This window comes from Lolium perenne, chromosome 7 (genome assembly GCF_019359855.2).
Source record: "Lolium perenne isolate Kyuss_39 chromosome 7, Kyuss_2.0, whole genome shotgun sequence".
Lineage (NCBI taxonomy): Eukaryota > Viridiplantae > Streptophyta > Magnoliopsida > Poales > Poaceae > Lolium > Lolium perenne.
In genome coordinates, this window is record NC_067250.2 from 57,732,690 (window position 1) to 57,748,871 (window position 16,182).

Consider the following 16,182-nt stretch of genomic DNA (forward strand, 5'->3'; position numbering starts at 1 on the left):
ATTTTCCCTTAGACTTGCCCTGTTTCTTGAAACTAGTGGTCTTGTTGACCATCAACACTTGGTGCTCTTTCTTGATCTCAATCTCAGCAGATTTCAGCATGGCGAAGAGTTCAGGTAACTCTTTGTTCATGTTCTGCATATTGTAGTTCATCACAAAGTTCTTGTAACTAGGTGGCAATGATTGAAGGACACGATTAATCCCCAGTCGGTTAGGAATCTGTTGCGGTCAAAACCCACCGGCGGGCAGCGACGGGCAACACAGTAGAGCCGGGAACAACTTAGGGCTGCGGCTGGCCCTGGTCCCTCCGAGCGACGGCCCGCAAAGCCTCTGGTACACATGTCCGATGCTGGTGCAGGGCGTGCCACCTGACCTATACCTGGTCAGGAAGGTGATGGAGATGCCTCGCTTAGTTTCCTGCATGGCATACACGTAAACATTAAATACGAGCCTCGATCGGCTCTCAGGTTATCCTGTGAATCGGCTCAAGGAGCCGATCCACCCATGATTCGTACGAGGTGCACGAATATATGGTGGTCCTGCTTGATCAAGATAAAGCTAAAACGATCTACGACGATTTAGGGTTTTCACCGCATAATCGGATCATCCTACTCACGATTGGGCCTCGCGGCCACGCACGGTGATCGTAAGCCGATCCTAGACAAGGCCTAAAAACCAACACGAGGTTGATCCCCGGAACATCCTGTCTAGGACTAGCAAACGACACCCTACGTGCCGCTGGATCCTCCAACCCTTTGTAAGGCCTAACTATTGCAGATATTAAACTAATCCTTGAAGAACAAGGAGCAACCGTAACGGATCGGATCTACTAAATAATGATCAAGCGGGGTGCCGCCCCCACACCTAAGATAGGTGTGAGGGCGGCTAGATATGCAAGGGTTGCACTACGATAGCATATGATACGAAGAACAATGCTAACCCTAACATATCTAAGATAACTACGTTGCTCGCCATCAAAAAGGCTTCAGTACGAGCAACGCATGAACAACATGAAGCTTCTGCTGCCTAGATCGCAAGATGCGATCTAGGCAGCATGATGCTTACTGGTAGAAACCCTCGAGACGAAGGAGTTGGCGATGCGCCGAGATTGATTTGTTGGTTGAACGTTGGTTGTTGTTTATTCCATAAACCCTAGATACATATTTATAGTCCAGGGGACTTTCTAATTCACGGCGTGCACCTAACCGTGCACGGGTCGAACTCTATTTTCTAATCTAAGATGCGATCTACTATATTACAGATACAAGGGCAAACTAGCCCAAACTTTGCATATAAGGCCGATTCACGTATTTCTTCCGTATATACTCTTTAAATCCATCTTGGTTGCGGCCCACCTCTGACTCGGTCAAATTCTGGTGATAACACATGCCCCCCTGGTTTTGGAATTGGTAATTCCAAAATCACTCTGCTTTTCCTTCGTTGGGTCATGTCGTGGCAGAACCGTTGCAGTATCCTTCATCATGATGCCTTGCCTTCTCAACTTCTCCGCGTGACCTGGCAGTTTTAAAGCACCACTTCCTCGGAAACTGCTGTGGCATTGAATTTCCACTATATCCCCTTTATATTTAACCGCTTCGCACAGTTTACCTCCACGTCTCCTTTGCATTAGCACTCCCAAAAACCCTCCTGCGCCACCATGTCTTCTTCCTCCTCTGCTCCATCGGATCTTTCCAGCCAGTCCTCCTCTTCCCGCGAGCCGACGCCGGAGCCGAACCCGGCGGAGGTCCACGCGGCCAACACCCGCCGTGCCATTGAGGCCGGGGAGGAGTCTAGCCATGACTTCTCCATTTGGTCAGAGGACGACAAGTCCCTGACCGACGGGGAGAGCGACCTCCGCTTCCTCGCCGACGGGGAAACGGAGGAGGAAAGCGACGATGATCGCTTCTCCTGCGACGACTTCACCTCCCCTGAGGAGGAGGAGGAGAAGGAGGAGGAGGAGGAGGAGGACGACACCCCCTCCGACGAGCCGCCGGCCAAGCGGTTCTGCCCCTGGCCGGGGAACCTCAGCGACTTCGACAGCGACGATGACGACGCTGACAAGGAGGACGAGGACAACGAAGGCCCGGTCGGCGGCCGCTGGAGCAGCGACGACGAGCCTGCCGGGAGTAGCGCCGACAGCGGCGACGACGGCGACGACGAGGGCAGCGACGGCCCATAGATTAGGACCATTAGCATAGGATCAGTAGTAGTAGATGGGGGCAATGTACCCCCCTAGTACTTCCTTTTGGGAGCAATCAGCTCTTTATGTAAGAAATCTTGCTTATCAATGAAGAACTTCCCCAAATTTGATTTTGCCGATGTCCTTTGAGCTCAATTTAGCCGATTCTCCTCTCATACTAATTTTGCCGATTTGTCCCCTTAGCCAATGCGTAATGAGCCGATAGCAACGTATCGGTCCTTTGAAATCCATCCTTCGATTCTTCAACTGATGATTTTGAGATCTGGTGGATAATGTGGAGCCTTCCAGAGAGCCCTTAAATGTCTCCCACCAGTTTCAGCGATCCTTTTCTGCGAGCACTCATCACTTTGCGAAGAAGGTTGCAACGAAGGATTAGCCGATGACATCTCAATCGGCTTCTAACAGAACATCTATCAGACCAGCTACCCCCCGAGCCTCAGTCAAGGCGAGACTAGCGGCGAGAATGCACAGATCAATCAAAGGGTATTGAGCTCAGGTAATCTGAGACACCCACCACGCAAAGCGAGCCAATCTTGCCCCCAACGATCTCCTTCCTTCCACTGAAAGCCGATATTACAGATGAAATACCAGCAGCTTACCGAGAAAGAGGCTACCTTGTCCGACAAAAACTGATGCTTCTGACGGTACTGCTTAATGAGAAGGCCTCACAGCTGATCTGGACTTGGTGAAGATCTGCGCCTTGACCAAGCAACAAGTACTAGAGTCGATGACTGTGCATCGGCTTTGCTCCTTAGTTCTAAAGTCGATGTCCTTGCATCGGCTGAATATCGTGATGCTTTTTTTTTTTTTTACCGGCCGATTTTTCCTATCGGCCCCCAATGTTTCACTGCACACATGCTACTGCACACATGTTCATCTGATTAGATGCCCCCCGAGCCGAATCTGGCAGGTGACTGCAGATATCGGCTTTGTGATTAGCCAAGGCATTGTATTGCTTTGTGATTAGCCAAGGCATTGTATTTGTACGCCGGCTCCGATAGGATTCGTGTTGACTCTCTTCTGCCGACGTAACCGCTGCCCAGTAGATCGATGTTGAACACCAGCAGAACATGTGGTGAGGATAATTTTGGCCGATTGCTGGAATCGGCCTCCATATTGACTCGCTCAACTGAAGGTTTTGTAATGTCCCTTCATAGATCTTTGAAGCCGATCCCAAGGATCGGCCTTGCCACGTTTGCTTAATCAGTTCGTTCTTGCTACACGATCAGGCCGGTGGATAGGACCAGCCCAACCTCATCCTTTGTCATGTTAATGCGCTCGCTGTCGTCCACCTTGAGTGTATCGTGTAATTTTGGAGCACTAAGCTCCATCGGAAGGACGAGCACCATGTTTGTACCAGCTGATGTATCACCATCGGCTCTCCTTTGCTTGGGGCGCCACTCCATTTTCCGTGGACGACCCTCTTCATCCAGGGTCCGCTGAACTTTCGCAGCCAGATCAGGTCGCGCCTTCCTTAGCGTATGCAGGTATAACCTTTCGGCTTCCTCCAAGCCACGCAATCGCTGAACCCTGCGCTTTTGGGAACGGCTGAGCCCGTCAGGACACCACCTTGGCCGGTGGTACCTGTCTTCTTCTTCTTGTCCCTCGTCTTCTGAATCCTCGAGATCTTCCAACCGAGGGGACTCCGCGCGTTCGCTTTGTGTTGGGAGAGGCCCTATGCGCTTGAACACAGACACGTTGGCTGCCTCCTTCTTCTTCTGGTTTCATTCCGGGCAATTGCCGATTGTGGGCAATCGGCTCATTCCTGAATCCCAGCAGTGTCTGAAGAAGGGGCAGTCCCAGTGCCTATCCTCGTCGTCTCGCTCCCTTGACTTTTCCTTGGCACGGCGCTCGTACTCCTCCTCCTTGCGATCATGCCGACGATGTCTTCTGGCTTCCCTAGCCAGACGATCTCTTTCGTCTTCATCACTGGATCGTCGGTGTTGGTCATACTGACTCACATACTTGTTGAGGAGGTGATCAGAGAGGGGTCGCTGATATCTTATGTTCTTCACTTCTCCCTCTGTGACGTAGCGCTTGCCATCATGACGGAGCCGATCGTGTGGAGCGGCCTCCTCTGTGTCCTTGCTACGAGAGCAGCTGCCCTCGTCCCCATCCTTGCCAGCGTGGTGCCCAGGTCCTACCATGTTGATGCTGAACGAGGATCCTGGCTGGCAATCTTCAGGGTAAGTGCATTCCACCATGTTAACGGCGGGGAAGGGTTGGGTGTCGACCTTCATGGCGTACTGATTGAAAATCAGACGTCCTTGTTCTATCGCCATTTGGATCTGCTGACGCCACACCCTGCAGTCGTTGGTGGCATGGGAGAGCGAGTTATGCCATTTGCAGTATGGCTTTCCGTTCAGCTCCTGTACCGTGGGGAATTTGAGACCTTCGGGTATCTTCAACTGCTTCTCCTTGAGCAGGAGGTCGAAAATTTGCTCAGTTTTGGTCACATCAAAATCAAAACCCCTGGGCGGACCTGGTGGCTTACCCATTTGCAGGACACGGGGGTTGCCCCCTGAGTCCATTCAGCCACTGCTACCTCTTGATCTCCCGCAGAAACTTCGTCTTCCTCTGCCTCGACCAGGACTACTGCACGCTTGAATTTGTCCTGGTACAAGTCCGGGTGGCGCTGTTCATATGCCGACAGTTTCTGAACCATGTGCGCCAGTGAGGGGTAGTCTGCTTGGGAGGCCATGTCCTTGAGCGGCGCTGCAAGGCCCGCTACTGCCAACTCGACTGCTTCCTTTTCAGTCACACGAACCGAATAACATCGGTTCCTAAGATTCCTGAAGCGCTGGATGTATTCTGTCACAGTTTCTCCACGCTTCTGACGTATTTGTGCTAGATCGGCAAGGCCAGACTCGGAAGCCTCTGAGTGGTACTGCATATGGAACTGTTCTTCCAACTGCTTCCAAGTCCGGATCGAGTCTGGTGGCAACGAGGTGTACCACCCGAAAGCCGATCCCGTGAGGGACTGTGAGAAGAACCTCACGCGTAGTGGATCCGACACTGAGGCCGTTCCTAGCTGTGCCAAATATCGGCTCACATGCTCGATGGAGCTGGAACCATCTGATCCACTGAATTTGGAGAAATCAGGGAGCCGATATTTAGGTGGTAGCGGGATCAACTCGTACTCGTCGGGGTACGGCTTTGAATAGCCGATTGCCCTCCTTTTCGGCACCATGCCGAACTGGTCTCTCAAGATGGTATCGATCTGATCCGCTGTGCTGGCTGCAGGAGTTGAACTCTGAAGATTCGCCGGGGTGGCGTACTTAGCCAGCCATGCTTGCTTTTCCAGCTCTGAGCCAACTGCAGGAGCTGAGCTCTGGAGGTTCGTCGGGGTGGCATATTTAGTTAGCCACGTCTGCTTCTCAAGATCTGTCGCTGACGTTCCTCCTGTTTTCCCAGAAGCCCCTGATGTTGTGGCCTGGTTTGTGAGCGCCCAGTTACCGCAATCTGGCACATACGTGCACATGTACCCGTGAGGGATCTCCTTAGGCGTCTCATGCAAGAACTGGCAGTCACTAGGGTCACCACCGATCTTGTAGACGACGAATGCCGGTGAATTCGGCACTTCTGGTGCTGCCAACGCAAATGGCAGCGGTGGACGGGACTGGAGTGGCATCTCTCCTTGGTGCGTCCCGAGAGCTGGTCCTGACGGCGAGTACTGGTGCCTGATGATCTCCTGGATCACCCGAAGAGCGACACGCTCCAACGTGTTCACCAGGTTCTCAGAGTGGCGGTGTAGCGAGTGAGCCACCAAGTAGTTGATCTCCTGCCGCAGGGACCTGGTGCGTTCTTCTGACGGGGCAGAGAGGTCTATCCCATCGAGTGCACCATCAGGCGAGAACCCCTTCCACCTGATGCCATGTGAATGGGTTCTGTGAAAAGAGCCGATGAGGTCGGCTTCGAGGATTGCTTTGACCTCGTCATACTTCTTCTTGAGCTCATCGGTCAGATCCTCGTACGTGACTGGCGTGCCGTCCGCCATCTCAGATGTAGATGGCGATGTGGTTGATGTAGACGCTTGTCCCACCGGGCGTGCCAGAATGTGTTGCGGTCAAAACCCACCTGCGGGCAGCGACGGGCAACACAGTAGAGCCAGGAACAACTTAGGGCTGCGGCTGGCCCTGGTCCCTCCGAGCGACGGCCCGCAAAGCCTCTGGTACACACGTCCGATGCTGGTGCAGGGCGTGCCACCTGACCTATACCTGGTCAGGAAGGTGATGGAGATGCCTCGCTTAGTTTCCTGCATGGCATACACGTAAACATTAATACGAGCCTCGATCGGCTCTCAGGTTATCCTGTGAATCGGCTCAAGGAGCCGATCCACCCATGATTCGTACGAGGTGCACGAATATATGGTGGTCCTGCTTGATCAAGATAAAGCTAAAACGATCTACGACAATTTAGGGTTTTCACCGCATAATCGGATCATCCTACTCACGATTGGGCCTCGCGGCCACGCACGGTGATCGTAAGCCGATCCTAGACAAGGCCTAAAAACCAACACGAGGTTGATCCCCGGAACATCCTGTCTAGGACTAGCAAACGACACCCTACGTGCCGCTGGATCCTCCAACCCTTTGTAAGGCCTAACTATTGCAGATATTAAACTAATCCTTGAAGAACAAGGAGCAACCGTAACGGATCGGATCTACTAAATAATGATCAAGCGGGGTGCCGCCCCCACACCTAAGATAGGTGTGAGGGCGGCTAGATATGCAAGGGTTGCACTACGATAGCATATGATATGAAGAACAATGCTAACCCTAACATATCTAAGATAACTACGTTGCTCGCCATCAAAAAGGCTTCAGTACAAGCAACGCATGAACAACATGAAGCTTCTGCTGCCTAGATCGCAAGATGCGATCTAGGCAGCATGATGCTTACCGGTAGAAACCCTCGAGACGAAGGAGTTGGCGATGCGCCGAGATTGATTTGTTGGTTGAACGTTGGTTGTTGTTTATTCCATAAACCCTAGATACATATTTATAGTCCAGGGGACTTTCTAATTCACGGCGTGCACCTAACCGTGCACGGGTCGAACTCTATTTTCTAATCTAAGATGCGATCTACTATATTACAGATACAAGGGCAAACTAGCCCAAACTTTGCATATAAGGCCGATTCACGTATTTCTTCCGTATATACTCTTTAAATCCATCTTGGTTGCGGCCCACCTCTGACTCGGTCAAATTCTGGTGATAACAGAATCACTATTCCCAAGTCACTGAGTTTCTTCGCATGCCCGGTCATGGCGAGCATGTGCTCACTAACGGAGCTGCCTTCTTCCATCATGCAGCTGAAGAAGTGTTTTGATGCTTCATAGCATTCCACGGCCGCATGAGTTTCAAAGATATCTTTCAGCTCATTGACCAACTCATGAGGATCGTGGTGCTCAAAACGTTTTTGAAGATCGGCTTCCAGACTGCATAGGATGGCACACTAAACTTGAGAGTACCGAGTTTTCCGAGTCTCGTAAACATTCTTTACTTCATCGGTTTCAGTTTCTGCAGGAGGGTCACCTAGCGGTGCATCAAGCACATATTGCAGGTTTCCACCAGCGAGGAAGATCCTCACATGACGGAACCAGTCGGTGAAGTTGCTACCATTGCTCTTAAGCTTTTCGTTCTCTAGGAACTGGTTAAAATTGATTGGGGACGCCATATCTACAACATATATTTGCAATAGTTTAGACTAATGTTTATGACAAATTGAGTTCAAATTTTAATTCAACAAAATTAAAAACTAGGTGAACTCCCACTCAAAACAATATCCCTCGAATTGTCTTAGTGATCACACGAACCAAATCCACCACACCAAGTCCGATCATCACGAGACAAGACGTAATTTCAATGGCGAACACTCAAAGTGTTCATCATATCAATCATATGATTCATGCTCTACCTTTCGGTATCACGTGTTCCGAGACCATGTCTGTACATGCTAGGCTCGTCTAGGCCACCTTAGTATCCGCATGTGCAAAACTGGCTTGCACCCGTTGTATGCACTTGTTGAGTCTATCACACCCGATCATCACGAGATGCTTCGAAACGACAAGTCTTGGCAACGGTGCTACTAAGGATGAACACTTTATTATCTTGATATTTTAGTGAGAGGGATCATCTTATAATGCTACCGTCGCGATCTAAGCAAAATAAGATGCATACAAGGATTAACATCACATGCAGTTCATATGTGATATGATATGGCCCCTTTGTCTTTGCGCCTTTGATCTTCATCTCCAAAGCACGGACATGATCTCCATCATCAACGGGCATGATCTCCATCATCGTCGGCGTAGCGTCAAGGTCAATGGCGCCGTCTTCATGATTGTTCTCCCATGTAGCAACTATTACAACTTCTTTGAAATACTACTCAACATGAAATTTAAAGACAACCATAAGGCTCCTGCCGGTTGCCACAATACAATAATGATCATATCATACGTATTCATCATCACATTATGGCCATATCACATCACCAAACCCTGCAAAAACAAGTTAGACGTCTCTAATTTGGTTTGCATATATTACGTGGTTTAGGGTTTTCTAGTGAGATCTAATCTACCTACGAACATGAACCACAACGGTGATACTAGTGTTTTCAATAGAAGAGTAAATTGAATCTTCACTATAGATTCACAACGGCGAGACAGACACCCGCAAAGCCACTTATGCAATACAAGTTTCATGTCGAGCGTGGAGCAAATCTCATGAACGCGGTCATGTAAAGTTAGCCCGAGCCGCTTCATCCCACTATGCCACAAAGATGCAAAGTACACAAACTAAAGACAACATAAGCATCAACGCCCACAAAACCATTGTGTTCTACTCGTGCAACCATCTATGCATAGACACGGCTCTGATACCACTGTAGGGATACGTTGCATAGAAAACAAAAAATTTCCTACCGCGAGAACGCAATCCAAGCAAAGATGCAATCTAGAAGACGGAAGCAACGAGGGGATGAACGCGACTCACCCTTGAAGATTTCCAAAGCCTACAAGATGAGGCTCTTGTTGCTGCGGTAGATGATCACTTGCCGCTTTCAAAAGCGCGTAGAAGATCTTGACGGTGCCACAATCGGGCAGCACCTCCGTACTCGGTCACACGTTCGGTGTTGATGAAGACGACGTCCTTCTCCCCGTTCCAGCGGGCAGCGGAAGTAGTAGCTCCTCCTTGAATCCGGCAGCACGACGGCGTGGTGGCGGTGGCGATGGAGATCTCCGGCGGAGCTTCGCTAAGCGTTGCGGGAGAGGGGGAGAAGTGGGGCGGCTAGGGTTTGGGGAGAGGGGGTGGCCGGCCTCCTTGGGGTGCGGCCAAGGTGGTGGTGTTGTGGTGGCCGGCCCCCTCCCCTTGGCCCCTCATTATATAGGTGGAACCCCCAAGTGTTGGACTACAAGTCTTCGAATAAGACCCCAACCCAAAACCTTCCATGTGTAGGGAAACCTACCCAAGGTGGGATTCCCACCTCAAGTGGGACTCCCACCCTTCCATGAGGGGGGGGGGTGGCCGGCCCCCTTGGTGGAGTCCACCTTGGACTCCCCCCTCTAGGGTTGGCCGGCCATGGGTGGTGGAGTCCACCTTCAAAAGTGATTTCTTCCGGACTTTTGTAGAACCTTCTAGAACCTTCCATAAATGCACCGGATCATTTTCAAACTTATAAAATGACTTCCTATATATGAATCTTATTCTCCGGACCATTCCGGAACTCCTCGTGATGTCCGGGATCCCATCCGAGACTTCGAACAATACTTCGAACTCCATTCCATATTCAAGTTCTACTAATACGACATCAAACCTTAAGTGTGTCACCCTACGGTTCGCGAACTATGTGGACATGGTTGAGAACTCTCTCCGACCAATAACCAATAGCGGGATCTGGAGATCCATAATGGCTCCCACATATTCAACGATGACTTAGTGATCGAATGAACCATTCACATACGATACCAATTCCCTTTGTCACGCGATATTTTACTTGTCCGAGGTTTGATCATCGGTATCTCTCTATACCTTGTTCAACCTCGTCTCCTGACAAGTACTCTTTACTCGTACCGTGGTATGTGGTCTCTTATGAACTTATTCATATGCTTGGAAGCTAATTAGACGACATTCCACCGAGAAGGGCCCAGAGTATATCTATCCGTCATCGGGATGGACAAATCCCACTATTGATCCATATGCCTCAACTCATACTTTCCGGATACTTAATCCCACCTTTATAACCACCCATTTACATAGTGGCGTTTGATGTAATCAAAGTACCTTTCCGGTATAAGTGATTTACATGATCTCATGGTCGAAAGGACTAGGTAACTATGTATCGAAAGCTTATAGAAAATAACTTAATGACGTGATCTTATGCTACGCTTAATTGGGTGTGTCCATTACATCATTCATATAATGATATAACCTTGTTATTAATAACATCCAATGTTCATGATTATGAAACTCTAATCATCTATTAATCAACAAGCTAGTTAAGAGGCTTACTAGGGACTCATTGTTGTTTACATAACACACATGTATCAATGTTTCGGTTAATACAATTATAGCATGGTATATAAACATTTATCATAAACATAAAGATATATAATAACCACTTTTATTATTGCCTCTTGGGCATATCTCCAACAAAAATAGCAATTCTGAATTAATTCAAATCTCTTAAATTGCTGAAACTTTGCAAGAATATAGAAAATTCAATATAGCTCAGAAAAATATAAATAAGACATCAAAATTCTTATAAAAGTAAACTCTATCCAATAAAAATATAAAATGAAAATTATATTTTTAATAAAAATTCAATTATGTAATACTTGCTAGTTAAGCCTTTTCTTTTAACTCTAAATGCAATTAAAATTCAATAATTAGAAAAACTTTCCAAGTTAAATAAAAACCAGTAAATAAATAAAGAAAATATTAAAACTAATTTTCTTTATTTGTTAATTTGATAAATCCTTATTATAAGGATTAAAACCCTGATTAATAATTACCTTAATTATTAATTCATTAAAAATAAAAAAATCCCCAATCTAATATTATTTTTATTTCAAAGTTATTAATAACTTCAATTTTAAAATGAAGTTATTACCTTGAGAACTATCTGGTGGATTAGAAAACCCTAGCTCCATTATACATAAAATAGTAGTTCATAATTTTATGTCGGATTCTAAAACCCTAATGCCATTAGGAACCCTAACTCCATTAACCCATATGAACCCTAATTTGTCCTAAACCTAAACCCTAGGTTATACCATGTGATCATCCTACTTTCTTTTAAATCATAGAACCATATAGAACATAGATACTTGTCATGTCCACATAAAATGTAGAAGACCTATCTCTAATAAGATGGGTATTCCATGTGTTCATCTTCATCTAACTTAGATGATCAAATGGGGTTAACCAAATATAAACCCTAGTTCCAATCCTCAGAGATATCAACCTTACCTATCCATTCTTAGCATCACACCATTGTGATGAACCCTAATAGCAACCATGCCAATATTGTGCATCCTATTCCTTACAAGCTAAACCCTACTAGTGTTAGATATTTATGAAATATCCTATTTAGGAGCTAACTATTCCTTACTTAGTGGATCCAATAGGAAACCCTAGACAACCTCAACCTTAATTGTAATACTTCTTATTACTTAAGAAGTATGTTCTTCAAAAGTTATTCTTTCGAAGTAAATAGGGAGTAGCCATCAAACCTACTTAATAGGACCTATAAACCCAAAACATCTATCACCAATAAGATATACCACCTTGATAGCAACTATTGGTAATTATGATGTTTAGGCTTAATTCAACCATACAAGCCCTAGTAGCTGATGAATCCAACATTGTTGGGATCCATCTCATTCTTACTCCAGAAACTAGTTTGGAATCATCTTAAACCATGGAAATCCACAACCATAATTATCATACTTGTTCTTCATTAAAGAACATGTTCTTCAAAACTTATTCTTTTGAAGAATATAACAAGCAATCATTTAACCATGCCATATAGTACTAAAACTGACAACTGTTCTTTACATATTAACATTATGCCAATTATTATTCCTTGTGTGCTCAATTAATTACTATGCTTTATTATGTAACTTGTACATGATACCAAGTAATAAAACCTTAATAAGAACCTTGTTTGTGAATCACTGTAAAAGTGTAACAAACCCTAAACCAATCATATCATCTCACTAATCCTAAATCATCGGGGTTAGGTCACGCTTACAGCGACTGCATCTCATACTTATGCATTATTGCATCCTTGCCAATCTTTTAAACATCGTCCTTACCGGACGATGATGCTATTTCAGAATTTGGAGTTATTGCGTATCGAAGACCTTTCCTGCATAATCTTGCAGTCAAGAAAGGCAAGTTCATCTCTTGCTCATGTCATTTGAGTATTTTTACCAAATTACTTGCAAAGTACTATGTTTATCACTATTGCATAAAAAGCAAAACCACTATTTTCATAACTATGAATATGACTAAGTGGTGGGCAATGGAACCATGGATTGTGTTGAAATGGTGGAGGTTCCATTGCAAGGGTTTATATCCATCTAGGATTAAACAACAAATGTCGTCCAGTGATTCTTGTGCCGTAACGTGTTAACCATAAGATCTGGAGTGGGACGGAATAGTCAATTGTATTTCCACCTCTTGTACATCAACGGATGCGCTTTACCGTAGACACTTGTATTCCAACGGTGCAAGCGGTGGCTGGGGAAGCCTAAAGTCCCCACGGCATAGTCCGTAGACACTTGTAGCCCGAGGATCAAGCGGTGGCTGGGGAAGCCTAAAGTCCCCACGGTATTGCGGTCTATGAGGGGTTGCATCTACCGGCGAAGGAGTTTGGTTCGATCCCAGATTGTTGTCGTGGTCGGGGTCCATCCTTAATTGGTGTAAGAGGACCGGCGAGGACCCAGGGTCGGGGATGCAACAAAGGGTGGGTGTGCGAGGTAACGGAGGAATATGATTGGCTATGACCTTATACCGGGCCTCACACCAAAGGAAGTGTGGACGGGGAAATTGCCCGGTTGTCACCAAGGTTAAGATCTCTTATGGGTAAAGCAACACACCTCTGCAGAGTGTAATGAATCGTGACCTGTCACTCCCTGTTCCGGGACATGGAACTGCGAACGCTGCCGGAAAGGAACTCCATGAAGTTCTAGTAAACCGGCGAAGGCTGACGGACATAGTTCTTCTGAATAAAAGCAACCTTTTGAAGAAATGGTTATGAAAACCTGCATTGGTATTAGACTTTCTGGTCTAATGCTGTAGCTAGTGTATTAAACACCTCTTTCCTATAATGAACTTGTTGAGTACGCTCGTACTCATACCACTCTTAAATCCCCTGCTTAGATACGGAGGCATCGAAGGAGGATCTATAATACCACTCGAAGGCCGAGGAGTCAACAACTACTTCAAGGGACAGGACCCTATTAGAAGAGTCAAATACCACATCCAACAAGGAGAAAACCTAGATTAGCCATAGAAGAGAACTAGCTTCCTAAACCTAGCTCCTATTTAGCTAGAATCTATTCATAGCCTCTATAGCTAGTTAAATACTCTACAAATATAGTTCGTGATAAGACTAGACTATGAGTCGTTCTTCTGGAGTTATTTGTAGTTTTACCTCATTGTAAAGTAGGAGGCTGTGATGATCTTATGTAACAGAGTCAATGTTGTAATTCTATAGACATGCCTTGGACCCGCATATGTTTCTGTTGTACCACTCTGAGCGATATAATACTAGTGGAACGGTATTTCATTGGTGTTATATCAGACTTGCATACTACACCATGCAGTGGTATGCCGGGTCACCACAACATCCAAGAGGGTAGATTTTGTGCGAAAGATCCATGTGAAGACTAAAGAGTTGATAGAGAAGAAAGGCAAGAGCAATGCTGCAAGGATGAACAAGAAGCGCAAGGAGATGTTGTTCAAGCCTGGTGATATAGTCTGGGTACATTTTCGCAAGGATAGGTTCCCGAAGCTGCGGAAGTCCAAGTTGCTTCCTCGTGGTGCTGGTCCTTACAAAGTGCTTGCCAAGATCAATGATAATGCATACTCGATAGATCTTCCACTTGATGAGTTTGGTGTCAGTAATTCTTTCAATGTTGCTGATTTGACACCATATGACGGAGAAGACCTTGGAGCATCGAGGTCGACGCCTTTTGAAGGGGGGAGATGATGAGGACATCCCTACAACACTACCACCTCCGTCATTACCAAATGAAGATGAACCTGCTGTGAAGCTCAAGTCCAATAAAGTTCGGATTGGACCTATTACAAGAGCTCGTGTGAAGCTACTTGAACAACAGGTGAACTTGTTCCTAAACGATACTTTGATTGATCAGAACTTTATACTACCTAAGTCCTATTACTTATGTATCATCGGGTATGAAGAGGAGACAAGCATCGCACGAGGAGGAGAGGAGCAGCTGGACGTGAAGATGGTCGTGGAGCTGGACAAGGAGCTGGACATGAAGATATCTCATGGACGCGCGAGGGAGGATTGGGAGGCATGCGCGAGAGGAGAAGACGAAGTCCAGGCCGGCCCAGCACCCGGTCAGACCGGCCGCCACGTCGGCGCGCCCGGTCCTTGGCCCGGTCCAACCGGGCGGCAGGCCGGATCCACCCCGGCGCCAACCGGGCGCCACATTAATGCCAACCGGGAGCGTTACTGCGCGACAATTCCAGCGCCCTGTTGCAACCTGGTCCCTGACCCGGTTCGAACCGGCCAGCCCGGTCGACCGGCCCCCAGACCGGCCGTGTCCGAGTCTGTCTCGACCAGATCTATTCTTGGTCGGTTATTCTTGTATCTTTTCGACCAGAAGTCGTCCCGGACGCCTATATAAGTGCCCAGGACGCCCCCCTAGCTGCTTTAGACCACGTTTAAGATAAACCCTAGTTCTTAGTTGTTTGCTCTGCAAAACTATTGAATTCCCTACACCATATTGCTTGATATTGTGTAGATCTGAAAGTCTTATGTGATCTGATGTTCCATTGGAAATTAGACGGTTGCAACTTACCGCTTCGTGGTCGGCGACTAGGTGCGCAAGTGTGTGGAGTTGCGAATATCTTGCAGGGTTGAGAGCTGTTGCGTTGGCCAATCGAGAGATCTCGTTGCGTCATACAAGTTATCATCCACTTCATCCAAATTACCTCCGCTGCAATCACCCCGTGATCATCATCACCACTGCTGCTTACTGAGAAGATCGGACCACCCCTTATCAATATGTATGTTCTAAACATTGGAAGTCATCGAATAATTAGTTAGCTCTTAAAATTACGAATGAAGTATTTATTATGGCAGAAAAATAAAAATATTTCTAAAAATCTTATAGTTGTCCAATCCTCCATGTATCATGACAATCTATTATTTGTCGTTCTGATATAGGAAATTAGACAGCGAAACTTGACAACTTTCCAGAATACAAACCTGTAAACATGCATCATGGTGGCAAATAATGCGCACAATCACTCATCTATGAACATAATCCAAGGGTTACTCTTACAGAAGGCATGACAGAAAATAATAATAAACAATCATGTATGATAACCTTATGGTGAGTAGCAAGATAGGAGAGGAGGATTAGGAACAGATGAACCAGAAACAATCAGATACAGATCCGCTGCGGGCTGAATCACAAGATGTTTGTGTAATTCCACGAGGTAGTGCAGGAGAATGCAACTCCAACTTCATCCCGTCAAGCGCAATCTGTATGAGTAGAAACAGACCAAGCAGGAATCGAAATCAACAGCACGGCAAGGTTAATACGGAAATTAAGGTGTTACCTACCATCTTACAGGTGGAACGTGAAAGTCGTTGACGCCGTAGAAGTAACGGGGCTTGTCTATGAACCAGCGGGCGAGAGATGCTGGCTTCTTTGTGTGGGTGGAGACGCAGAACGTTCTCCGGCCGCTCAGACATTATTCATCCGCCCCGGAGCGCA